We start from the raw sequence: 26452 nt of genomic DNA, 5'->3' as shown, positions 1-26452 counted from the left end.
TTGCTCTGAACAGCTCTGGGAACTGGGATCGGTGAGCGCTTATGGACTAAAAGGATCTCAGTACGCAACCTCTGATCCTTTGGATGCCCACATTGGAACATTGAACTTGCTAGCTGCATGACTCTGGGCAAGTCATTCAATCTTTCTTTGCCTTAATCCACTGAATAAGGAAATAACGAACCCCTCCACCATCCGTGACAAGAAAACGCCATGGACAGCATGGGTGTGTGGGATTATGAAGACATGACTAAAGCACTCGACCACAAACTGATTCTATGGGCCACTTTGCACTTTTGGACTTTGCTGGTTTTCAGAAAGGATGAGCCCTTTAACTTTAATAGTTTATTATATTTGCCCCGAGATTTATTGATTCTTGATATAAATTTTATTTACATTATTGTTGTCTTTGTGTGTGTGATTATTTTGCCTCTTGACTGATTATGGGATCATAACACTACGGGACTCCTTGGGAGCTAAACTCTGAAAAATAAACAAATAAATAAATAAAGAATAATTTCTAATTAGAAGGAAAAGGGAGAATGAGAAAGAGAATTATATAAATACAAAAGGAACCATTATTTAAGAGATGTGCAGAAAATGGAAGCAAGAATAGTTAGCAGGACAAACAGAATAGCAGGGCATAGCCAGTCATATTAATGCTTGAAATGAAGTGATGCTGGCAAAAAACAAAGGAGACGAAAAAGGCTAGATTTGCTTTTTTAGGGGGTGGGTGGGGAGGGCTTGGGGGAGGGGGGGTTTAAACAGTTTTTATTTACAAGCTATATGCATGGGTAATTTTACAGCATTGACAATTGCCAAACCTTTTGTTTCAATTTTTCCCCTTCTTCCCCCCATCCCCTCCCCCCATGGCAGGTTGACCAATATATGTCAAATACGTTAAAGCATACATGTCCTAACAGTTATTTTGCTGTACTCAAAGAATCGGACTCTGAAATAGAGTACTATTCGCCTGTGAAAGAAATCAAACATGCAGGCAGACAAAAATAGAGGGATTCTATGTAATGGTTCCTAGTCATCTCCCAGAGGTCTTTCGCTGGGTGTAGCTGGTTCAGTTCATTACTGCTCTATTGGAGTTGGTCTGGTTCATCTCATTGCTGGTGATGGCCACGTCCATCAGAATCGATCAGCATACAGTATCGTTGTTGAAGTATATATGATGATCTCCTGGTCCTGCTCGGTTCACTCAGCATCAGTTCATGTAAGTCGCTCCAGGCCCTTCTGAAATTTTCCTGCTGGTTATTTCTTACCGAACAATAATATTCCTAGACCACAATTTATTCAGCCATTCCCCAATTGATGGGCATCCACTCAGTTTCCAATTTCTGGCCACTACAAAGAGACCTGCCCCAAACATTCGGGCACATACAGGTCTCTTTGCCTTCTTTAAGATCTCTTTGGGATATAAGCCCAGTAGTAGCACCGCTGGCTCAAAGGGTATGCACAGGTTGATAACTGTGTGAGCATAATTGCAAATCGCTCTCCAGAATGGCTGGATGTATTCACAATTCCTCCAACAATAGGGATTTTTTTTTCCAACCAAAACCAAACTCAATAGAAAATTTAACACAAGAGAGCCAATATCAAAGATCACTTTCAAGGAATTCAACATGGACAAATCTTTTCTGGTTTTTTTTTTTTTTTTTTTTTTTTTTTTTTTTTAACATGAGCAAGGTATCCCATATGTTTAAGATTGATATCAACAGGAGGGCAGCTCCAAAGAAAGATTAGATCAGAGTTAAGGTAAAAATAGTCATGATAGTCTAGAAATGAGGTACAGAGGAAGAAGAGGCACAGAGGCATTAGAGGAGAGAGGAAGGACTCTAGCTCTGAAACCTCCTCACATCAGGAAATGAGTTAAATAGGCAACACTACATATATATATATATATATATATATATATATATATATATATATATATCATAAAGAGTATAGCACCCTCCAAAAGCTATAAAGAAATAAGAGGGGAGGGACGGGCAGATGGGGAAGCAAAGGGTGAGGAAAGAAGACAAGGGAGGGATCTGTGGCTAGGGGCAGATTAAGTAATAGCAAAGCAAGATGGGAGCAGAATAGGAGCAATGGGTCAGCAGGGATAGGAAAGATACGTGTGCATGTGGGAAATGTATATGTGTATGTGTATGTATATATCTACATATGTACATGTAAATAGATCCCTTCTCAACTATAACCTGCTTGGCGTGGGGGTGGGGATGGAAGGGAGAAAACTAATAGAGTAAAAAGGGTATGTAACAGAAAACAAAAGAACAATTTACAAGAAAGAAAAGATGGACACACATGAATATAATTTTGTCCGCTAATATACATACACACCCACACACACACATATGCATACACACGCTTTTTTGAGTTGAAAATTTGTTGTTATATATTTTGAATCCTCCCTGCGGTTCTGCTGGGCATATGACAGAATTCGTTTTTGTTTCATTTTGTTTTGTATTCCTTTTCTCTTTTTGCTTTTTTCACTTTGTTTTTTTTTTTTTAAATAAAATAAATCTCCAAAAGAAAGACAAAGTGGAACAATTTTCCAGCCAAAGACAACCCGGTAGGTCAGCAAGAAAGGTCTGCTGCTCCAGGATGAGAGTTCAGCATAACCCCAGCCCCAGTCCAAGCACCGGCAAATCAGGCATCAGAGTCAGTACTAGTGGTTTCCAGACTTCTCAGACTTCCAATACAACTTGGGAAGATCCACAGGAAAAGTTTGTCAGTAGGGATATAGGGCCTTGGGAAACCAGCAAGCCAGGAGCTGGTGACGGGGCATTGCAGGTGGCAGGTTCCACAGGCCTCAGCCCACAGGAGCCTCTTTACTAGCACTGAGCAAGGACTCTATTGTTCACGCCAATTATAGCCACAGTGGAATGGGGGCCCTCCTCATAGTTCCAGGACAGAAAAGAATGCTTTTAGTCACTCAAACACACTTGCTTGTTGGATCATAACATTTTGGAAAACCTCCAAACTTACTTGTCCCTAGAAGGATTTCCAAAAAGAGCTGCACAAAACCCCTAAAGGTTCGTTCAGTGCATTCTCCCCTTTGGAAACAGAGCCCTACTTTTAACATCGAATAATAGGCTGGGGAAATGAGCAGGCAATCGAAAAAGATTCTGATCCTAGAAAGTGACTATGGTGACAAGGAAGATCAAAATACAGAAGGAGATGAGAGCAAAGTCAAAACTCCTACATCCAAAGGTTCCAAGAAAAATAAGAATTCATCTCAGGTCATCAAAGAGTCCCAAAAGCCTTTTCAAAATCAAGTTAGAAAGGTAGAGGGGGAAATGGGAAGAGAAATGAAAGGTGTACAAAAGGAAATACAAGAAAGCTAACGAGAAGAATGTCTTAAAAAGCAAAATTGGCCAAAACAAAAGCTCACTGGGGAATATAATCCCTTAAAAATCAGAATTGAGTCAATGCAAATTAATGACTTGATGAGAAATCAAGAAACAATAAAACAAAACCAAAAGAATGAGAAAATTAATGGGGAGGTCATGAAATTATGATTTGTTATAAGTAAATATTTGATTTGAATACCTTTTTATATTCCTATATATCCAGGATTACATAAAAATTGCTTGGGTGAAACGAGGTAACATGTGGGAAAAGTTGAAGAAGCCCTGCTCTAGGAAAGGGGCCAAGAATGTTTGTGGCAGTCCTCTTTGTAATGGCCACAAACTGGAAACACAGTGGATGCCCGTCGATGAGAGAACGGCTGAGTAAATGGTGATAAATGAATATTATGGAATATTATTGTTCTGTAAGAAATGACCAGCAGAATGACTTCAGAAAGGCCTGGAGAGACTTACATGAACTGATGCTGAGTGAATCGAGCAGGACCAGGAGATCATTATATATTTCAACAACGATACTGTATGATGATGATCAACTCTGATGGACGTGGCCATCACCAGCAATGAGATGAACCAAATCGGCTCCAATAGTATTGAGCAGTAATGAATTGAACCGGCTACACCCAGCGAAAGAACTCTGGGAGATGACTAGGAAGCATTACAGAGAATTCCCAATCCCTCTATTTTTGTCTGCCTACATGTTTGATTTCCTTCACAGGCTAATAGTACATTATTTCAGAGTCCGATTCTTTATGTACAGCAAAATAACTGTATGGCCATGTATACATTTATTGTATTTAACTTGTGCTTTAATATATTTAACCTATATTGGTCAACCTGCCATCTTGGGGAGGGGGCGGGGGGAAGGAGGGGAAAAGTTGGAACGAAAGGTCTTGCAATTGTCAGTGTTGAAAAATTACCCATGCATATATCTTATAAATTAAAAGCTATACTAAAAAATGCATTCTTTCCTCCCCCCACCCCCCCCCAAAAAAAAGCCCTGCTCTAGGTGGGGATGGGGTGGGATGGAATTACCAAGTCTATAGATGACTATAACATAAACTAAAAGATGATAAAGGCATGATAGATGCAAAGTGGCATGTATCTTTGTGCTTGTCTCCCTAACTTTGTTTTTTTTTCCCCCCTACACCCTCTCCCTATGTTTCTCTCCCTATACATTTCCCTCTCATTCCTTTTCCCCCTACATCTTGCTTTTCTTAATATCCCTACATTTCCTTTCTCCCTCAAGTATCTCTAATGTTCATTTTTTAAATGTATCTCTGAAGAAATAGAACTAAATTAAATTGCTTTTTACTTATGTGTAGGCCTTGACACAAAATGTTGTGTTGGGCAGAGGGAAGATAGGGTGAAGCGCGTTGTGGTCCCTTTTAAGAAACTGTATTTCCTATGGATTAGTTATTCCTTTCAGATTGATCTGTGATTCCTTTCAGATTCCCAGCCCCTCCTGGCTGAAGCCGATCAGTCCAGGGAGCCGGGGCCTCTGACTCACGGATCCTGGTCAGAAACGCCTCTTTGGATTCTCTAACAGGAGATCTGGGCTTGTCCCAGCCCCCATCGGCTCTGAGCCAACTTGGGCTCTCCCAGACCCCACCGGTGCTGATCTGCTCCAGTTGTCCCAGCCCCCATTCTGATGATCTGCTCGGGTTTGCCAACCCCCACCCAAGACAAGCAATTTCATGAGCTTCCATCAACTGAGGTCTTTGCAGATGGACCTCGGGGGCCTTACTCAGCTACCTGGACTTTGTGCCCACCGAGAACTGCATTCTCGGTGCAATATTCCATTTTCCCTGGATCTGCCCACTGGAATAATATTCTTTTCCAGCGCCATCCTCTCTTTACCCTCACCTAGTTCCCTCTGCCTCTCCGTCAGGATTACTAACCTAACTTCCAACCCCCGTAAGAAATAAACCTCTTTTATCAATCTAGGGAAATTCCCTTACAGAGAACCTCTGCATCGCCAGAAGGGAGTCCCCAAAACTCCCTACCCTTGCGCTGAATCCCAAGGGGTTGCAGGAGAGCCACACCTCTCCCTTTGGTTCCTTGAACCCCTAACCTGCCACTAGACCTTATCGATTAACTCCCTGACCACCAGAAACCCTCATTTCATTTCGATTCCCTAAATCTAAACCTCATCAAGAGGACATGAGTCTTACTTAAGAAGCTTGCCATTCCTGCTTCAAATGTACTTTTCAAATGAATCATTCAGAATAATTAAAAGCTTTCCATTCTGTGGAACTCAACACTATTCATCAAAAGGAAAGAGTGAATGTGTAAAAGGAACTGAAGAAAATCTAGAAAATGAATTGAAAACAACCAAGTGGCCACACCCTCCACTTTCTCTGCCAAGAAAATCCCAAAAGAAGCTTTCCCTGAAAGGACTTAACACTAACCGCAGCAGCAGCAAGGTGACAACTCAGAAACTGCGCATTCACACCTCCTGGCTGAGACTCCACCCCCTAGAACTCTGTAGAAAAGGACCAACACAGGCAACAGGAGCAGAGCTAAGCTGAGAAGGCTCTCCAAGTCCTACATCCAGGGCAAAGGACGTAGCAGAACTCACTAACCCTACAAAGAGAATGAATCCTGAGATGAACATCATGGAAAAGCAGCCAGAAATCAGCGATGGTGCTAAAACTCCCTCAGAAGTCCGGGGCCAGATATTCCTCTCGGAGTCGGGGAGCCCGGAGTTGATCATCCTGGAGAAGCAGCCAGAAATCGGCTATCCTCATGGAACTCTCTCCCAAGTCCGGGGCCAGATATTCACCTCGGAATCGGGGAGTCCCGAGATGATCATCGTGGAGAAGCAGCCAGAAATCGGCTATCCTCATGAAACTCTCTCCCAAGTCCGGGGCCAGATATTCACCTCGGAATCGGGGAGTCCCGAGCGGATCATCGTGGAGAAGCAGCCAGAAATCGGCTATCCTCATGAAACTCTCTCCCAAGTCCGGGGCCAGATATTCACCTCGGAATCGGGGAGTCCCGAGCGGATCATCGTGGAGAAGCAGCCAGAAATCGGCTATCCTCATGAAACTCTCTCCCAAGTCCGGGGCCAGATATTCACCTCGGAATCGGGGAGTCCCGAGCGGATCATCGTGGAGAAGCAGCCAGAAATCGGCTATCCTCATGAAACTGTCTCCCTAGTCCGGGGCCAGATATTCACCTCGGAATCGGGGAGTCCCGAGATGATCATCGTGGAGAAGCAGCCAGAAATCGGCTATCCTCATGAAACTCTCTCCCAAGTCCGGGGCCAGATATTCACCTCGGAATCGGGGAGTCCCGAGATGATCATCGTGGAGAAGCAGCCAGAAATCGGCTATCCTCATGAAACTGTCTCCCTAGTCCGGGGCCAGATATTCACCTCGGAATCGGGGAGTCCCGAGATGATCATCGTGGAGAAGCAGCCAGAAATCGGCTATCCTCATGAAACTCTCTCCCAAGTCCGGGGCCAGATATTCACCTCGGAATCGGGGAGTCCCGAGCGGATCATCGTGGAGAAGCAGCCAGAAATCGGCTATCCTCATGAAACTGTCTCCCTAGTCCGGGGCCAGATATTCACCTCGGAATCGGGGAGTCCCGAGATGATCATCGTGGAGAAGCAGCCAGAAATCGGCTATCCTCATGAAACTCTCTCCCAAGTCCGGGGCCAGATATTCACCTCGGAATCGGGGAGTCCCGAGATGATCATCGTGGAGAAGCAGCCAGAAATCGGCTATCCTCATGAAACTGTCTCCCTAGTCCGGGGCCAGATATTCACCTCGGAATCGGGGAGTCCCGAGATGATCATCGTGGAGAAGCAGCCAGAAATCGGCTATCCTCATGAAACTCTCTCCAAGTCCGGGGCCAGATATTCACCTCGGAATCGGGGAGTCCCGAGATGATCATCGTGGAGAAGCAGCCAGAAATCGGCTATCCTCATGAAACTCTCTCCCAAGTCCGGGGCCAGATACTCATCTCAGAATCGGGGAGTCCCGAGATGATCATCGTGGAGAAGCAGCCAGACCTTCCAGGTCACATGGACCCCTCAGAACCAGTGAATCCTGACATCATGATCCTACAAGATCAGCCAGGAGTCTGCAACTATCATGCTGAACCTCCCTCAGACATCCAGGATCAGATGTTCCTCCCAGGTGACGCTTCTTGTCAACTAATCCATCAGGGGAATGCCCTCATTCCTCCAATAGACTACAGCAGGCACTACTCAGCCGGGGCAAACCCAGAGCCTGCTCCGCCACTGCAAGATTCTGAGAATAAGAATTCAGACTACAGCGAGATGGTCTTCCAGAAGCTGAACCAAAGATTTGCCTCCTTAATAAGACACCGAAGGCGGCGTTTCAATGGGCTCTCGTCCAAAGCCAGAAGAAAACTCACCTATGATCCCTGAGCTGCTCATCCCCAGCTGACCCTTAAGCAGTCTGAGCCAACAGTGGCTGCCTCTGCCCATTCCTGCCTGGGGCAGCCACGCTGAGACCCTTCCTCTTCTTGGATCTCTATGCCCTCTCTCCCTAGAAAGGAGAGGCTTCCAAACTCCTCAAGCATTCAACCTGTCCCCAGCTCTCAGGGGCCATTAGAGAGGCGCAGACAGGCGCAGTTGAGGTGGAGGAGACCAATGGTCTCAAGGTCCCCGGATGTGACTGGAGTTGAACACTGCGGGACTTCCTTCGTGGATGGCATCTCCAGCCATGGTAGGAAGCCCAGCCTCTCGCTCTGAGATCTCCTCCAGTTCGGGAAGTACTCTTCATCGTCGACTGGCTTGTGCCTGTGACCTCATAGACTCGATCTCAGCTCGGAGGAGGAAGCCCTCTTTCTCTTTGCTACCTGCAGCTGGCCTGGGGAAGAGGCACTGAGAGGACCGCAGGTCATAGAGTGTCGTGTTCACCACGGGAAGAAGGTCGAAGCTGGTTTGCCAGAAGCTCTCGGGAGCCCTGTTGTGCTCAAACTGCGTCCGGGTCAGAGAGCAGCCGGACAACTCTGGAGACCTCAAAATTGATTTGAGCTAAGGTTGGATATTATATTTACCAGAGATTGCTCTGAACAGCTCTGGGAACTGGGATCGGTGAGCGCTTATGGACTAAAAGGATCTCAGTACGCAACCTCTGATCCTTTGGATGCCCACATTGGAACATTGAACTTGCTAGCTGCATGACTCTGGGCAAGTCATTCAATCTTTCTTTGCCTTAATCCACTGAATAAGGAAATAACGAACCCCTCCACCATCCGTGACAAGAAAACGCCATGGACAGCATGGGTGTGTGGGATTATGAAGACATGACTAAAGCACTCGACCACAAACTGATTCTATGGGCCACTTTGCACTTTTGGACTTTGCTGGTTTTCAGAAAGGATGAGCCCTTTAACTTTAATAGTTTATTATATTTGCCCCGAGATTTATTGATTCTTGATATAAATTTTATTTACATTATTGTTGTCTTTGTGTGTGTGATTATTTTGCCTCTTGACTGATTATGGGATCATAACACTACGGGACTCCTTGGGAGCTAAACTCTGAAAAATAAACAAATAAATAAATAAAGAATAATTTCTAATTAGAAGGAAAAGGGAGAATGAGAAAGAGAATTATATAAATACAAAAGGAACCATTATTTAAGAGATGTGCAGAAAATGGAAGCAAGAATAGTTAGCAGGACAAACAGAATAGCAGGGCATAGCCAGTCATATTAATGCTTGAAATGAAGTGATGCTGGCAAAAAACAAAGGAGACGAAAAAGGCTAGATTTGCTTTTTTAGGGGGTGGGTGGGGAGGGCTTGGGGGAGGGGGGGTTTAAACAGTTTTTATTTACAAGCTATATGCATGGGTAATTTTACAGCATTGACAATTGCCAAACCTTTTGTTTCAATTTTTCCCCTTCTTCCCCCCATCCCCTCCCCCCATGGCAGGTTGACCAATATATGTCAAATACGTTAAAGCATACATGTCCTAACAGTTATTTTGCTGTACTCAAAGAATCGGACTCTGAAATAGAGTACTATTCGCCTGTGAAAGAAATCAAACATGCAGGCAGACAAAAATAGAGGGATTCTATGTAATGGTTCCTAGTCATCTCCCAGAGGTCTTTCGCTGGGTGTAGCTGGTTCAGTTCATTACTGCTCTATTGGAGTTGGTCTGGTTCATCTCATTGCTGGTGATGGCCACGTCCATCAGAATCGATCAGCATACAGTATCGGTGTTGAAGTATATATGATGATCTCCTGGTCCTGCTCGGTTCACTCCTGGGTTTAAGTGGGCATGCTCCTTCCCTCAAGATGACACCCCAATTCTAGGCAAGCTGACATTGCTCAAAATAGAGGAAGAATGATGTAATGGAAAGAGTGTTGGACTAGAAATCAGAGGAACTGGGTGTGTCTTTAACCAAGTCATTTTCCCTCTGGGTATGAGTTCTCTCATCTGTAAAAATGAAGGGACTGGGCTTCCCAACCTTTACTTGTGTCATGACCCTCTTGGACAGTTGGGTAAAGCATATGGACCGTTTCCCTGAATCATGCTTTTAAATAAATAATATAAAACACACATGATCACAAAGGAAAATAATTATGTTGAATGCAGATATCAAAATATATAATAAGAAAAAAATCCATATTCACAGGCCCCCCAAAACCCTGGAGATGATTTCTAGGGTCCCTTCTAGTTCTAGGCGTATGATCCTATGACTCTGGAGAGCACAGCAGCTTTGTGGTTCTACAAGTAAAATACTGAAAAACTGTGGTTGAGCCACCAAGAGTTTCCTGATGGGCTGAGAGGAAACCAAAGATTATAGAACTGGTCAATGAATTCATCCAGGTGAGAAAAAATCTTAAATATAGCTCCAGGAAGTGTTCTGAGAGCATTTCCATTTAAGGGCAAATGAGTATGGGTCAAGCTGAACCTACAAAACTATAACCACAAAGAATATTTTGAGAAATCTAGAACCTAGGCCTGGGATTAGAATGCTTTCTTTTCTATGCACTTAAAATTTCTGGTTTTATCTCTGAATCTGTATTGGAAGATCCCTACCATGTTGAATAGACAGTGGCAGATTGATGGAGGACATGAATGAGAGCATATCTCATGGGATAACATAAATGGCTTTAATTTGCATCATAAGAGGGATACCTACAGTGATAAAACTATAAGTCTGATGCTACTGTGGAGGTTAGCACAAGGTGGACAAGTTTCTTGAGGGAAAGGACAGACAGAATATTAAGGTTACTAGCACAGATACTGTGCTAAGTGCTAGATAAATAGATATACATATGCAAAGCACACAAGATAGTATCTTAGGGAGCTAAAGACAGGGTGGAAAGATCACAGTGTGGGGATGCCTGGAAAGAGTGGTAGACTCACATATTCCAAAAGATTTTATAACAGCATTTTTCGGAAAATTAAGAATTAGAGACAAAGCAGATGCTCATTGATTGGAGAATGGCTAGACAAATTGTGGCACATTATTGTAATGGAATATTCCCGTCCTGTAAGAAATGATAAATGTGATAAATACAGAAAAGCACGGCACTATCTCCATGAACTGATGAAGGATAAAGTAAGCAGGGCCAAGAAAACAATACACACAATAACTGCAACAATGTGAAGGAAAGGAAGGATTCCTCACCAAAAAATCAAAAGTAAATGGAACAAAATTACAAAGATCAAAGAGGACTTCAATGAAGAGACATGTGAGGATACTGCCAAGCCCCCCCATGTATGTGAAACACAATAAGTTACAAACTATACCGGTTATCAGATTTTTTTCAATATATTCATCAGTTGTGTAGATTTTTATTTATTTATTTATTTTTTGCCTCTTAAAAATAGTGGGTATTGTAGAGGATGGCTCTATGAGAAGGGGAGGAGAGCTATCTAGGGTAACCATGATGATGTGAGAAACAGAAAATATCAATAAACACATACTAAGAGAGCCAGGTAGTGGCTAGAGTACTGGCCCTGGATCCAGGAAAACTGGAGTTCAAATTTGACCTCAGATACTTGACATTTACAAATTGTGTGATCCTGTGCAAGTCATTTAATTCTAATTAAGGAAAGAAGGAAGAAAGGGAGGGAGAGAGGGAAGAAGGGAAGAAAGGGAGAAGAAAGGGAAGGAAAGAAGGAAGAGAGAGAGGAAGAGAGGAATCCAGGTAAACTAAGGGGAAAAATTCACTGACAAAAGCCAGGTTGGTTCCAAAGTAGAGTCCAAGTTTTCAGTAGAAATGAGTTCCAGAGAAAGTGAGAGGATGAGGTCAGAGGCAGATTTGCCTAGTTTGGATGTGGTTGGAAAGTGAGATAGAAACCTGGGTTAAGACAAGATAAAGGGGCAAGGACTATATTCCTTTTTTTCATTGTGTCCCAGTGTCTACATAATGGCCGGCATAGAGTAAAGGCTTGTTCATTTATTTAAATTAAATTAAAGTTTTAATTTAATTAAACTGAAGAGAGGTAAGCCAAGTGCTCTATGGGGTTTAAATGAGAAAAAAGTCATATTGAAAAGAAAAGGAGGTGGGCCAGAATAGGTATCAGGCAAAGTTTCATGGGAAGGTAGAATCCAAGCTACTAAGCAAACTCAGAAAAGTCAGTAGGTTCAACACACAATGCACACTGTTCAGTGTGGGAGCTCTCTATTTAAAAACAATTGAGAATTCTGAGATCAAAAGGCAAGGATCTGTGGATCAGTTCTCAAAGCATGAGCTGGTAAAAACAGAAGCCATGTTAGCTATGACCTAAACTCCAGCATCTGGGGATCCTCTTTCCTTTCTCATTTCCCTAATTGAGAAAATAGATCCTATCTGTCCCAAGGCACATACATGTGAGTGGGTGAGGCTGGGAACTAAGGACCAATGAAACAGGGGGGAGAAGAAAATATCCTCTCCTCCTTTGCCTGAGATTTACAAAATGGTGAAGCCTTGGGGAGATGGTGTTGAACAATAAGAGGATTCCATGATTTATCCTGATCTGGCCCAATGAGTTTGGCCATGATACAATGTTGTGAAGAAAGACAGAAAGGAGACAGAGAGAGAGAGAGCGGAGCTGGGAGGGAAAAGGGGGAAGTCACCCTCCCAATTCTATCTCCCTTCAAATGGCAGAGGCCATCCAGGGAGCAACAAGGCTAAGAAAGATTTTTGGGAAAGGTACTCAGCCAAGGGCATGGCTGGTATTCACTTAGAGCCCATCTCTGTGGCAGTAGCTGACAGCTGGTGCCTTAGCAACTCTTTGTTTTCTTTAATATTGGTAGGTAGGGAGTTGGTCTCCCCATCAGAAGGCACGTACATTCATTTGGAGACCAAAACAGAGGAAAGGGGAAAAAAATCCTCCAAGGTGGTTCTAATCTCTTTGTGGCACAAATGTTGTGTCACTTCATAGGCAAGAAATGAGAATATCTGACTGAAGTATTTCCCCATCAAATTCAGTGGTCAGGTCCCCCAGACCTATGCTAAAAGATAATCCCTCTGTCCTCAGGGAGCTTATGCTCGTGTCTAGGGGACATGTCATTTTTAAGGGCCTGCTCAAGTCATGGAATAAAAAGCTTAGGTGGTCCGTGGACCTGTGACCAAAGGCAGTAAGGGTGGGGGTGGAATAGTGCTACAGTGAGGCACAGGGATAGATTATGGAGGTGTAAAGGAGGTCATTCAAAACAATCCTGCTCTCCACTGACGAGGCTATTTGGGAAAGCCATTCAATAAAGATACTATGGGATATGGGAGGGAGTCAGGGGGTGGAAGATAGTTTGGGATGATCTGTGAAATCTGTCAAAGAAAAAGAAAAATCAGAGGCAGGCAGGAAGACAGGGTTTTGCTGGTAGAGTCCCTATCATCACTGATCCCAGCAGATAGACCACTGGCCCTAAAATCAAGAGCACCTGAGTTCAAATGTGGCCTCAGACAATACTTCCTAGCTGTATGACTCTGGGCAAGTCACAACCCCAGATGCCTTATCAAGCAAAAAATCTATCCTCGGGTGAGAGTATATCTGGGGGGTTGTCAGCAAAGGAGTTCTGAAGAGAGGTGAGGGTGGGGAGGAGGAATAGAGGTGAGGAGAAGGAGGAGAAGGAAGAGGAAAAAAAAGGAGGAAGAGGAGAAAAAGGAGAAGGAGGAGAAGGAAGAGAAATAGGAGGAAGAAGAGGAGGAAGAGGAGGGGGTGGGGACCAAGGAATGTGTCAGAGACCAAAGAAATGACAGCAGATGTATAGAGCATATGAGTAAGGTTACTTAAGCTGGAAGGGTTTCTGTTTTATCTGTATTTCTTTAACCTGGCACATAGTAGGTGCTTCAGAAATGTTTGTTTAATTGAGCTGAAGTGAAGGGTGTGGGTAAAAGGTGGGATTAGCAAAGGAATAAATGTATAAAGGGATAGAAATCTGAGTGGTGGGAAGTTAAACTGGAAGAAGTGGGAAGGGGGAGGGTATCGAGTGTCCTATTGATCCAAGCTTCTGATCTTACTGCAACTTACCACACTTCAGGGTGGTTTATGTACAGCATGTCACCAAAGTCTTAGTGCAGGTTTTAAGTTAGACTTTGAGCACATATTGTATCTTGGGCAGGGAGTGCAGGGACTCCACTCCTCCCAGTTCTCCACCCTTCCTGTAGTCTCACTAAATCAGACTAAGGACAAGAAGGAAATTGTACTTTAGGATAATGTTCAGAAGAGCCTTAATGATCTCCCATTGGCCCAAAGGGCCAAGGCCAAACTTAAGAGTCTCCCTCACCAGTAGATGTCTATGTGCAGTGGGTTTGCAATCTTTCCCCACTATATCTCCCTCTGGGGCCCACATCAAAAAAACAAAACAAAATAAAAAACCTTGGTGAATGAATGAAGATGGAGCTCAGGGTTGACATCTGGTAGATGGGGTCCAACTCTAGCCATAGGACAATTAAACGATGCAATGAATAGATTGCTGGCCTTGGAAGTCACAAAGATCTGGTTTATATCTTGCCTCAGAAACTTGCTACTTGTGGGACCCTGGTCATTCACCTCCTCTCTTTCTACCTCAGTTTTCCCATCCAGCACATTGCAACTACCTCACAAAGTTGGTGTAAGGACCAAATGAAATAACAAAGTATTGTTATAGACTTTAAAGAGCTACATAAATGCTGGATATTGTTCTTTGAGAGAATATCCACAAACTGAAGAGTCTAGAGAAAGGGAAGGGGGACATAGTGTGGGGGAAAAGCTGAATCAGTCCAGAAATGATTAAAGGAAGAGAACAAAGGGTAAGGGCTGATGTGTGGAAGAAGGATTAGACAGGACAGGGATAGGCCCTAAAAGGCAGCATAATCGGTGGTTTTACAGAGAAGAGAGTTTCCAGTTACCATAATAAAAAAAACAAAACAAACTGCTCAACAATCAGAGCTTTTGAAAAGTAGGATGGACAACTTTGGGGGGTAATTGAGTTCCCCACTCACTGGAGACTAGATGCCCATGACGCCAGTTGTTATTTAAATATATAGTTATAATTATATATATATATATAACTGATATCTTGTTTTTCTAGAACTTTCAGTTGCTAATCTGCCTCTCTCTTCTCCTTTGTAGTAAGCCATTCTTTGTAATGAAGAAGAATGTAATGGGATATGGGGGAGGAGGGAAAGTAAAGAGAAAGAGACAGACAGAAACAGAGAGGAGGGAAGAAAAAGAAAGTGGGGGAAGGGGAAGAGAGGGAAAGAAAGAAAAAGAGAGAGAGGGAGAGACACAGAGAAAGAAAGAAACCAAGAAACAGAGTCCAAGAGAGACAGACAGAAACAGAGAGGAGAAAGAGAGGGAGGGATGGAGAGAAAAGAAAGAGGGGAAAGAGGGAGGGGAAAGAGGAGGAGGAAAAAAGGAAGGAGGAAGAGGAGGAGGAGGAGAAAGAAGAGGAGGGAGAGAGAAACACAGAGACAAGGAGACAGAGAAAAGAAAGAAAAGGAGGGATGGAGAGAAGAGAAAGAGGGGAGAGAGGGAGGGAGAGGGAAGAAAAAGAAGAAGAGAAAGAGGAAGAGAAGGAAAAGGAGGAGAAAAAGAAGGAGGAAGAAGAGGAGGAGGAAGAGGAAGAGAAGGGAGAGACAGAGACAAAGACAAAGAAGAGAGAGAGAGGGAGGGCTGGAGAGAACAGAAAGAGTGCAGAAAAGAAAAGAGAGGGAGGGAAAAGAGGAAGAGAAAGAGGAAGAAAGAAGAGAAAATGGAGGAGGAAGAAGAGGAAGAGAAGGGAGAGACAGAAACAGAGACAGAGGATTAAGAGAGGAGGATGGAGAGAAGAGAAAGAGGGAAGAAAGGGAGAGAGTGGGAGGGAAACAGAAAGAAAAAGGAAGAGGAAGAGGAGAGAAAGAGGAGGCGGGGGAGAGGGAGGAGAAGAAGAAGGAAAAGAAGAAGGGCGAGAAAGAGGGGGGAGGGAGAGACAGAGGAGAAAGAGGGGAGAGGGATGGAGAGAAGAAAAAGAGGGGAGAGAGGAGAAAGGATAAAAGAGAGGAGGAGGTATAAAAAGCGATAGGCATCACAAAATTAAAACAAAGTTCATCATAAGCTCAGAAGAGCGGAATTGGAGGCGATGTTCCAGTTCGGCATGTTTGTAAGCAGCATGGAGGCCACAGCAGGGTTAAGATTAAAGTGAAAATATAGGGTGACATCACATTGTGGCGAGGTTTGAATTTTGGGCAAAAAACAATTGGAGATTGCATGGATGATTTTCCCCCCTGACACAACTGGAGTTAAGTGACTTGCCCAGGGTCACACAGCTAGGAAGTGTTAAGTGTCTGAGATCAGATTTGAACTCAGTTCCTCCTGACTTCAGGGCTGTCCCTGCAACGATGATTTTGAGAAGATGATTCTGGAAGCTTCTATAAAGGGTGGTTGGGAGGAAGGGAAGGGTGACAGCAATAATCAGGGCGGGTAATAGACTCTGGTATTAGGAAGGAGGTGGTGGGAATAGATACAAAAAGACAAGGAAAACACTTTTAACTGACTAAGAGGGAGAGATTCCAAAATAACCCAAAGGTTTTGAAAAAGATATGGGATGAGTGGTGGGAACCCAGATGCAGCCAAACCAGGAAGAGGAGGCTGGGAGGGGGGAGAAGTTTGAGCTATAACTGGGATTGGGTGTAGGGTCTGGAACCCAGAAGAACTGAGATTAAGAACAGAGATGGGAGCGGGGATTTCCTGACACTGAGGTAGCTGTCAAAACTTCCGAGGGAGTGAAAGTCCTGCACAGTGTGATGAACCAGAATGGAGAAGTATTTGTGTGTGATCAGAGCCACAAAGGAGTCAGGAGGTGATGGATGTGAATGGGAAAAAGGCCGCTGAATTTGTCCCTTGGGACATCTCGGAGAGGGCAGATTCAGTAGTGGGAGCAGAAGCCATGCTGCCAGGGTTTGAGGAGAGAGGGGGTGACAAGGAAGTGGAGACATTTGCTGGAGAAAGCTTTTTCAAGGAGTGAAGGGGAGGAGAGAGGAGGGAGGGTGATTGTGTATGTGAAGGCTTTTTTAGGTTTGGTAACATCTGAGACTATTTGTAGGCAGATAGGAAGGTTCCAGGATGGAGGCAGTTAGAAGATGCTCAAGGGGAGGGGGGAGAGGGCCAAGACAAAGGCCTAGAAGAGGCTCGTGATGGTAGAGAGGCACTCCATGGGAAATTACCGCTTAAGTTTGGATTGGACTGGATCTGAAATCAGAGGGTTCTGCCACTTATTACCTATATGGCCTGTGATCACACATTACACTTTAACTTCTCTGTGCCTCAGTTTCCTCATCCATCAAATGAAGGAGTAGGACTTGAGCTCTGAGCACTCTCCTGGCCCTAAATCTAGAATCTAATGACTTGAGATACTCCCTGATCTGAAATTTAGTGGCTTATGAGCCTCTAACAGTAGGGATTGGGGTGAATCTGTGGGGACTGGAGGGGGCTGAGGGATTAGACAATGGGATCAGTCCTTTAAGTGAAGGACCTACTGCCCTGAGGGCCCTGGGTAGTCACCTCCGGTTTCTCTTTCTGGTTCAGAAATGTAAGGTCTGGACACAGTTCCTCCTGTCCTCTCTATTCCCAGCAGCCCCTCCTACAGGTAAGCTTAGCTATTAGCCATGCCTCTGTCCTAAGGTGGGGCTGGCCAGAAGCTACGCCACTATTTGGGATGTACCAGCTTAGGGCACTGGTCTGGGCAGCCAGGACCTTTCCTGTCCTTGCTATGTCCCAGGGCAAGTTGGTAGAGGATCTACATATACTTACCTTGTAGGCATTTGCCTTGGGAGCCTCATTTTCCACAACCCTCCCAAGCCCCACATGTTCCTTGCCATTGCCCCAGCTTCTCATCTCCACCTACACCCACAGAGTGCTAGCTAACTAGGGGGGAAAACCTAACCACAACTGATTTCCTTCTGGCTGTTCTGCCTCACAAATAAACAAACTCCCGACCTTATCTGTCTCCATACCCAAACTTCATCTGGTCCACAGGAGAGGGGGAGAAAAGAACTAAAAGGGCCCCAAGGAGAACAGAGGAACCCTGGCCCAAAAGACTAGCCTGGAATAGAGCATCTGAGCTTTTCCAGTCAATCAGCATCAGGCTGACATGGAGAGAACAGGGGTTGGAGCGAGAAGACCTTAGCTGAAGTCTCTGCTCTGAAGCACACTCACTACAGGACCCTGGGCAAAGCTCTTACGTTCTCTGAGGCTCAGTTTCTTTATCTGTAAAACACGATCAACAATGGCTCACATTTTAATAAAACGAAGATTAACAAAGTGGTTTGTCCTTACAATTCCATGTAGTAGGAAGTGCTTCAGTTTTATAGATGAAGAAACTATTTTTATTTTCTATCTCCCAGGATTTCTGGTTCCTGCTGTGTGTGTGTGTGTGTGTGTATTTTCTCACAAGCTTTATAGTTCAAACCCTTACTGGAATATGAGACCAGGGATATCTACTGTCAATTTGGAGCCATATTCTCAACTTAAGAGGGCCGTAAATATGTGATTAAATTTTTCTAAACTCCTATGGGCTTAGCTATGTTGTAAGAGAGGCTAGAAGAAACCTTGTGGGCTCACATTCAGACTTGGGAGTTCACACAGCACACACACACACACACACACACACACACACACACACACACGCCTGTGTAAAACCGCCAAGAATCAGATCCTAGTTTATATGTTTCATATTGATAGCTGTTTTTGTGACAGGGGAAAGCTCAGTACAATGTAAAGAGAATCAGCTAATAGTCAAGAATTAGGAGGATTTGTTTCACAAGGGCTTAGGAGCTGCTTCATTTCATAGAACCTGGGACTCCCCCAAGTTCACACAGCTGGTGTGTAATGCCCAATTCCATGTTATCTCTACCGCAGCCAATAAATAGTAGGCACTTGCTATTTGCCAGGCACTGAGCTAAGCACCCCTTACTGTCTCTTCCAGAGTCCCTCACCTCTCCTGAGAAAAAACACTCGGCATGTTCCCTCTTCCCAGGGACTTCAAGGTGCAAGAGGGGAACCTGGAGCAAACAATAAGAAACACAAAAGATGTCCCACCAGGGATGGGGTAGATATCTGGGGACAAGCAAACTCCCTTTCTTGACCTCAGATTGTGCCTATTGAAGATTTCACTATAACTGGCTTCTTAGACCAGCCAAATCTGATGGCCACAAGGGAAAAATATGGAGGCTTCAGAGGAAGCACTTGGGAAGAGGGGACTGCTCTCTGCTTGGGAAGTAAAATAGCCAATTGCTCACTTCTACTTAGGACACCAGATGGCGCTGAATCCCCACCTCTTATCAGGTCAGACTTAGTTGAGGATTTAATCTCAAACTTTACCATCCAGACGCTGGACCCTTTGGTTCTGACTTGGGGAGTTCAGTAGACACTATGCATTGGTCTAGCCTTATAGGATTTATTTGAATGATAATTTGTCATACACCTTTGGGTGTGCAAGACCCTTTGCCAGGTCCATTCCATCCTTCACTAATCCCATTTAAGCATTTATCCCATAGGTAAAGGACTATGGGAATATCACCAATGTCCCTAAGAGTTAGCCACAATCCTTCCTGAAAACAGCTGCATTCATCCTTAGTGTCTTCACTATCTCCCCTCCCTGAACTCCAAACAACTCTCCTCTAACCCATTAGGCATCTGGCCTTCGAGGATGAATTTCTCTCTTCTAGGGCCTGGCTCCACACTCAGTTTAGGCTTAAGAAACAAGTCAAAGAATGACAATGTGCTGGGGAAATTGGGATGGCTTGATTGGTTCTACAATGACCCCTTTACCTCTAAGAAAGTCTCTTACTTTAATATCAAGGTTGGACCATTCAGCATTTAGGTCCTCACAGACTCGAATTCATGTTTGCAATGGGTATGTTCTGGTAAGTTTCTCTCCTGGTTTCCAATTTATCTTTCATTTTTCTGGGACTTAGTTTCTTCATCTGTCAAATGAGGTGACGACTTAACCTCTGCATTTCCTGGCTCTATATCTATGATCCGATGACTTGGGGTAACCCCCAACCTTCTGAGATTTGAGGGTTTATGATCTTTCACAATGGGGATTACGATATTCCTGTGAGGATTGGAGGCATATGGTTTAGCCAATGAGCTCAACCCTTTGAATTAAGTAATCCAGGGAGAGGAAAAAACCTCTGAACTCTAGTTTTAAAACTCAGTTATTATGATAATAATGGAACTCCAAGCTAAAAAAAAATAAAAGTACAGAATCAGCACAAATATTTTTAATTGAAATAGAAAATGAAACCAAAAAAAGAGAAATGTTCTCAGCACTTGTCCAAATTAATATATATATATATATATATATATATATATGTTATAATACAGGAAGATACAATATATATGTGTGTAGATACTATTATTATGCAATATAACAAATAATCATTTGAAATTTAAAATAATGAGTTTGAATTTGTAAAACGCTGAAAGGTTCTCAGACTTTTTCCTGATATCATGATCACATCTTAGCAGGCATGAACCCAATACTTGCTGGCCTCTCCATCTACACTGATAGGAGATCCCGACTTTCTGTGCCATACTTTGGCCAACAGCTTTATGTGCAGAAGTTGACCTTTGCCTTTGTTCCAGTTGGAGCCACCCAGAGCTGCTCAGAACAGGGTTTATTCCTCTTCCTCCAGCTGCTCCTTGTTCCCAGTAATTACATTTCTCCTGGGCCCATTCATCACCCTCCTAAGAATTGGAGTCCTGGCCAGACCGGCTGTAACAAGGTTTTATCCAAAAGGCATTTATTGAGAGCCTAAAATGAACCAGGGTACAAAGAAAAGCCTTCGGGCAGCTTACATCCTAGAAGGGAAAGGAGTAATATGTTACAGGTATGCATTGTATATATATACATTGTAGAATAAATACAAAGTTGCACAAGGAGGATGCTAACAATTGGGAATATTAGGGAAGATCTGGGAGGAGATGGATCCTGATGTGCTTTTGGGGGAGCCAGGGAATCTCTGAAGCAGAGTGGAAGAACAGCATCCAATGTTATAGGGCACATTTGAGCAAATGCACATAGATGGGATCTGGAATATAATTTGGGCAGACAACAAACAGGGCAGTTTGGCCACAGTATAGAGCACGTGAGGAGGATAGACGTGAATCGGCATGGAAAAATAATAAGTTGGTTATCTATTGCTGAGCCCACCAGGAAGTGTAGTCTTGCCATGGTCTTAACCCCCTTTCCCCATCACATCCCCCAGTGAAGACCTCAAGCCAGGCTGATGATGAAAATCAATAATAGCCGTGGGGACTCAGGACTCGGCCCTCAGCCTGTATTAACGGCTGACTGTTGGTGACTAAGATATGCTGATGGCAAATGGATAACAATCATGGTATTGCTACACGTGATGAAGAGGGTGATGGTGGTGGTGGTGAAGAGCCCTAAATGAAACTGCTAGGGACTGTCCCTTCCTGGCCTAGGCCTCTTGATCCACCTGTTAGGGGAGTCTCCTGGGAGGGGCCTACAAAGGCTCATGGGGGAAGGAGGAGGAGGAGGGGAGACAACGGAGGCAGAGAGGGAAGGAGATGCACCCAGGGAACAATGCTATATAAGGGTAGAGCTGGGCCCTGCTTATTTCCTCCCATGTCTAGCTCAGCCTCGAGCACCTGCTCTGCAGGAAGTAGATGAGAACTCTGCTGCAAATCAGTCTTTTATCTCAGCTTCCTGTTTTCTGCCCCTGGGGGCCGACTGCAGTCAGAGTTCCAAACCACTTCACACCAACTTCTTTAAACTGTCATCTCTGCTCCCCTTGGCTGGGGGCAGAAGGGAATGGGGGAGGAGGCCCCCCTGCTTTCCCCTACCACGGGGCTTGCCACTATACTATACTCAAGGGTGAACCAGCTCTGGACCACAGCTAAATTCATCCTAATTTGCATCAATTTTGCATTTAGCAGGAATAATTACATGCAGAAGAAATCCCCTGGAGTCCTTCTTCCTTTTCCTCTCCTCCCATGGTTTTCCCATTCTTTTTTTCTCAAGCCCTCCTGTTGCTTGCTAACCATAATGGAAGAACTGGAAGGTACCCTGGCATTCTCTGTCAGTTTGCTCCCTTTACTGACCACATGAGGAAGTTGAAGTCCAGAAGGGGGGAAGTCACTTGGCCAAGGTCATGAGGCCAAGAAGGGCTCTTAATTCCTTCATTCAATAAGATGGGCCCACCAGGGCAAGAGGAAAAAACCACAGACAACAATAACGGTCAGTGATGAGCTTCCACCTAGATAGATCAATTTAATCTAGATCTAGGACCCTGGGTGGCGGAAAAAAAGGGGATATCTTAATTTTTGCCAACCTCTGACTGAAACCAAACACTTCCTTCCAGGATCAATTTTCAAAATATGCATTATTCAGAGGAGGTTCCATGGGCTTGAGACTGTCCAAGGTGTCCATGAAGTTAAAAGGTTTAAGAACTCCCAGCCAAACTGCTCATTAAAACCGGATTCTCGGCTCAATCTCCTCCATATCTTTCCTAAAAACTGGCTATTAGTTCTTTTCTAAACCAGGGTGTTCCACCAAACTGGCTGCGCCCAACAGTAGGAGCCCTCTATCTGGTCTCTGCTCCATGGACACCCCTTTCTACCATCCACTGGAAAGACCACATCAAGGCACAGGTCTGTCCACTCAAAAGCTTCCCAAGGTTGCCTTTAGTTTCGAGGCAATCTTTTAAACCCTTCCAGCTCACTGGAAACCTCCCTGATCCAGACATACGTTATTCAAATACATCCTAGAGTTTATTGTGTCTCCATTTATATCCAAACAAAGTAAAGAGATTCATTTTTCATAAATAAAAATTATTTCCTCTCTCCCCCTCCCCCAACTTGACAAGCTTCTCATACTCCAAGTTGGAATCCCTGATCCTGACACTGAACATTCACCACAATCCTGCTGTGGCCTGCCTACCTGCCCAGGTTTATCCACAAAACTCCCCTGCTGAAATGGAACTCTCCAGGCCTGTCCAACTGGTCAAACAGCTGTTCCCCGACTCTCTTCTCTGGGCCTTCAGCCGGGCTTCTCCCCAAGCCTCTCACCTGACCCACCTCTGAGAAGCTGGAACTCAGTACAAGGCTCAGCTCTGGGGGGCACCTGATGCTCCTCAAAGCTTTCCTAGATCACCCCTAGCCTCACCCCCACCACGCCCCTCACCCAACAATATCTGAGCACCAGCTGTGTACTCCTCCCCCTTCCCCAAACCTGCAGCTGCAGAGAGCATCTAGACATCCCAGGTCTGGTTGCCAAGCCTTAATAGGATTTGTTGAACTGAAAGACCCTCTACTACAATCAATAAGAAGTCTTCTTTGCCAAGACTCCATTAACTCAGGACCATCAATCCCCCCAATCTCCCAGAATCTCCCCAAAGAATTCCTAAGACTAGGAGGTAAATGGTTCTAGCTCTGGATCTATCATGATTTTGCTGTGCAATTTTAGGTCTCTCAGAGTCTCAATTCCTTCAACTGGCAGATAGCTTCTGTGAGGCTCCAATGGGACCAATAAAAGCACCTTGCGTTCCCCATTCCAGTCCATCTTGCACCCAAGTGTCAAAGTGAGGGAGTCACAATCATCACCACCTCTTATTCAAGAAACTCCAGTGGCTCCCTATCACCTCCAGGATTATACACAAAATTCATGAATTCCCTCTTCCCAATCTTTGCAATACCTTTTTAGTCTTCTTATACCCTACACTCATACACAAACCCTTACTCTGGGATCTACTGACCCCGACCTCTTTATTGATTGCCAAACAAGACATTCCTTCTCCCTACTATTTATGTCTCCTAGCTTTCTTTGAGTACCAGATAAAAATCCCACTTTCTATAGGAAGACTTTCCTGATCTCTCAGCCCTTTCTAAACCTCTGTCCATAATCTCCAATTTGTACTAGAGAGCAGGGACTCTTTTGCTTTTCTTTGTATCTCCAAAGCTTAGCATGGTGCCTGGCGATGAGTGGACATCTAAATCAATGTTTATTGACAGACTCTACAAAGTATGAAGAAGTCTTATGTGAATTAAGGTAGAGTTAAAATGAGCAGAACCAGGATATCAATTTATATAAGAACAATACGGTAAAGCCCAACAGCCAGGAGAGCCCTCAGAACTCTGAACAACATGATGATCAACCATAGTTCAGAGGACCAAAGATGGAGCAAGCTGCCTCTTAATAGGGAGTGATAGATCCAGGTTGCAAATTCATACATCTATTTTTTGCTTGATTATGAATATTTGTAACAAAAGTTTTGCCTTTGTTTCCTAGGGGTGGGTGATGGATAGATTTGGGTTCATTAAAAAAATAAAATTGTAATTTAAAAAGCAGAAAAAAAAGCATAAAATACCAGATATACGTATAATCAGCCAACAAGCTTTTAATAAGGATGTCAAATTTCAAAAATGCAACAGCCCCTGCTCTCAAGGCAGTTCCATTATAATATGGTATGAGAATAATGACATAGTATTGTTTTAAGGAAAATGCCATGTAAATATTAGCTTCCCATACAAATGTGAAAGAAGCAAGCAGCAGCATTATCTCAGTTTTCCAGAAAGAGAAACTGAGGCACAGAAATGTAAAGTGACTCAACAGGGTCACAATGCTCAAACCAGCATTCTAACTCTGTTCTAACTCCTTGTCATTTTCTATATATAGTTCATATAGTTCTTTGTTCTATTCCTGTATTCCTTCAAGTATCATTTTCTGGTAAATTGTCAGTTAAGGTACCCAGTGGCTACTCTGTAGAACAAGTACAGGGACAAATGAAGCAGGTAATTAGTATTTATTATTTGCCTACTATGAGCCAGGCAAAGTGCTGGTCCCTAGATTGGCCAGGGGAAGGAAAAATTCAGTTCTCTTTAAGGAAATCTATCTATCACCTTCCATACCTGTTCCTCCCACCCAGCATTTTTCTCTCTTCTCCTCTCCCTTCTATTTCTCTCTTCCCCCTCCCTCCTTTTCTCTCTCCCTTTCCTCTCCTTTCCCTTTTTTTCTCTCTCTCCCCTCCCTTCTATTTCTCTCCTCCCTCCTTCTCCCTTTTCCTCTTTTCCTCTCTCCTCTTCTTTCTTCTTCCATCTCTCTCTCCTCCCCCCCTCCTATTTCCCCTCCTCCAATATCAGCTGGAAGTGTAGCTCTGGCTAGGTATCCCCACAATCCCGGGTGCCACCAGTAAGGAAGTCAGGAGACAAATAGCTCTGAAGGACAGTCTTTCCCCTTGTTACTCAAAATCCTTTGTCTCAGAAATGGGGAGGGATGCCCGGAATACTCCAGTGTCCTGCTTTACCTCCAGCTTCAAGAGGGAAATTTCTATTTAACTGCCAATGAGCAGAATATTTACTACTTTCATCTGGGAATTCCTCATCTCTAAAATACAGAATTAAAAGATCTGAGGCTCAGTGGAATACAGCATGATGATCTGAATTTGGGGAGCTCAAATCCTGGCTTTTTACTTACAACCTGGGTGATTTGGGGAAAGTCACTTAATCTCTCTGGGCTTCAGTTTCCCCAGCTGTAAATAAAGGTGCCCTTCCAGCTATAAATCTATATTTCTATTCTGTTCTAATATTCCCAGATATTGGATTCTTCTTCTGTGTTTTTTCCAAAGGCCTTTAAATTTATTTAACTTTGTTTTTATCATCTTCACATCTATTCTATATATAAACATAGATACCTACACATATGTGTATAAATACACACTTGTCTCTCCACTTAGAATGTGGGAGGTCCTTGAAAGTAGGAATGGTTTCATCCTTTGCCTTTCTATCCCAGCACCTAACATAGTGCCTGGCACACGGGGACTCTTAATAATGAATAATAACATAAAATAATATAATAATAAAGACTGATTCATTGATATACAAACACAGTGCTCAATGCTGACAAAATAAAGATGAAAAAGTGATCCCAACAAATTCAAAGAGGTTGTAATTTATGAGGGAAATGTGCCAGGTAGGCAGAGGAGAGGTAGACATAATGGAAGCAGATCAGGCCGGTGACATGGTGTAGAGGACAGAACACTGGCTCTGGAATCGGGAGGTCCCAAATCTAGCCTCAGATACTTGATATTTATTAGTTGTGTGACCTCGGGCAAGCTACTTAACTCTGATTCCCTCTGTATTCGACCTCCCTTCCAGCAAAACACAAACAAACAAACAAAAATGAAAAAAAACAAAAAAACAAACAAAAAAAAAACAACAAAAAACCACAAACACAAAGAAAACCTAGAACAGAATGTGAATAGAACAAAGGCAAAATCCAGACCAATGCTTCAGGAAAATCTGAAGCTTGAGATCACTTTTAGTTGAGGGAAGATACAGAAGGACCTCCTGGCAGAGATGGTCCCTGAGTGGTTCTTGAAGAGGCAGAGATGTTCCAAGAAGAAGAAGAAACTGAACAAATATACATCAGGAAACAGCAAGGGCAAAATCAGAACTAATTGTCAGTTTGGCTAAAATGCAGTGTGTGAAGGAAAATAAGGAGAAAACCATTCTAGAGAGATAGGCTGGAGGCAGACTGTGCAGGCTAAGGAGACTGTGGTCACAAGGGGACAAAGAAGGTTTCAGAAAAGGGGTAACTCCTCGGGTCTACACAAAAGGATGGTTACTATAGCAACTGTGAAGGACAAGGTTGATTCCACCTTGACTC

The sequence above is a fragment of the Antechinus flavipes genome, chromosome 2 (genome assembly GCF_016432865.1).
Source record: "Antechinus flavipes isolate AdamAnt ecotype Samford, QLD, Australia chromosome 2, AdamAnt_v2, whole genome shotgun sequence".
Classification (NCBI taxonomy): Eukaryota; Metazoa; Chordata; class Mammalia; order Dasyuromorphia; family Dasyuridae; genus Antechinus; species Antechinus flavipes.
Note: the sequence above shows the minus strand (reverse complement) of the source record.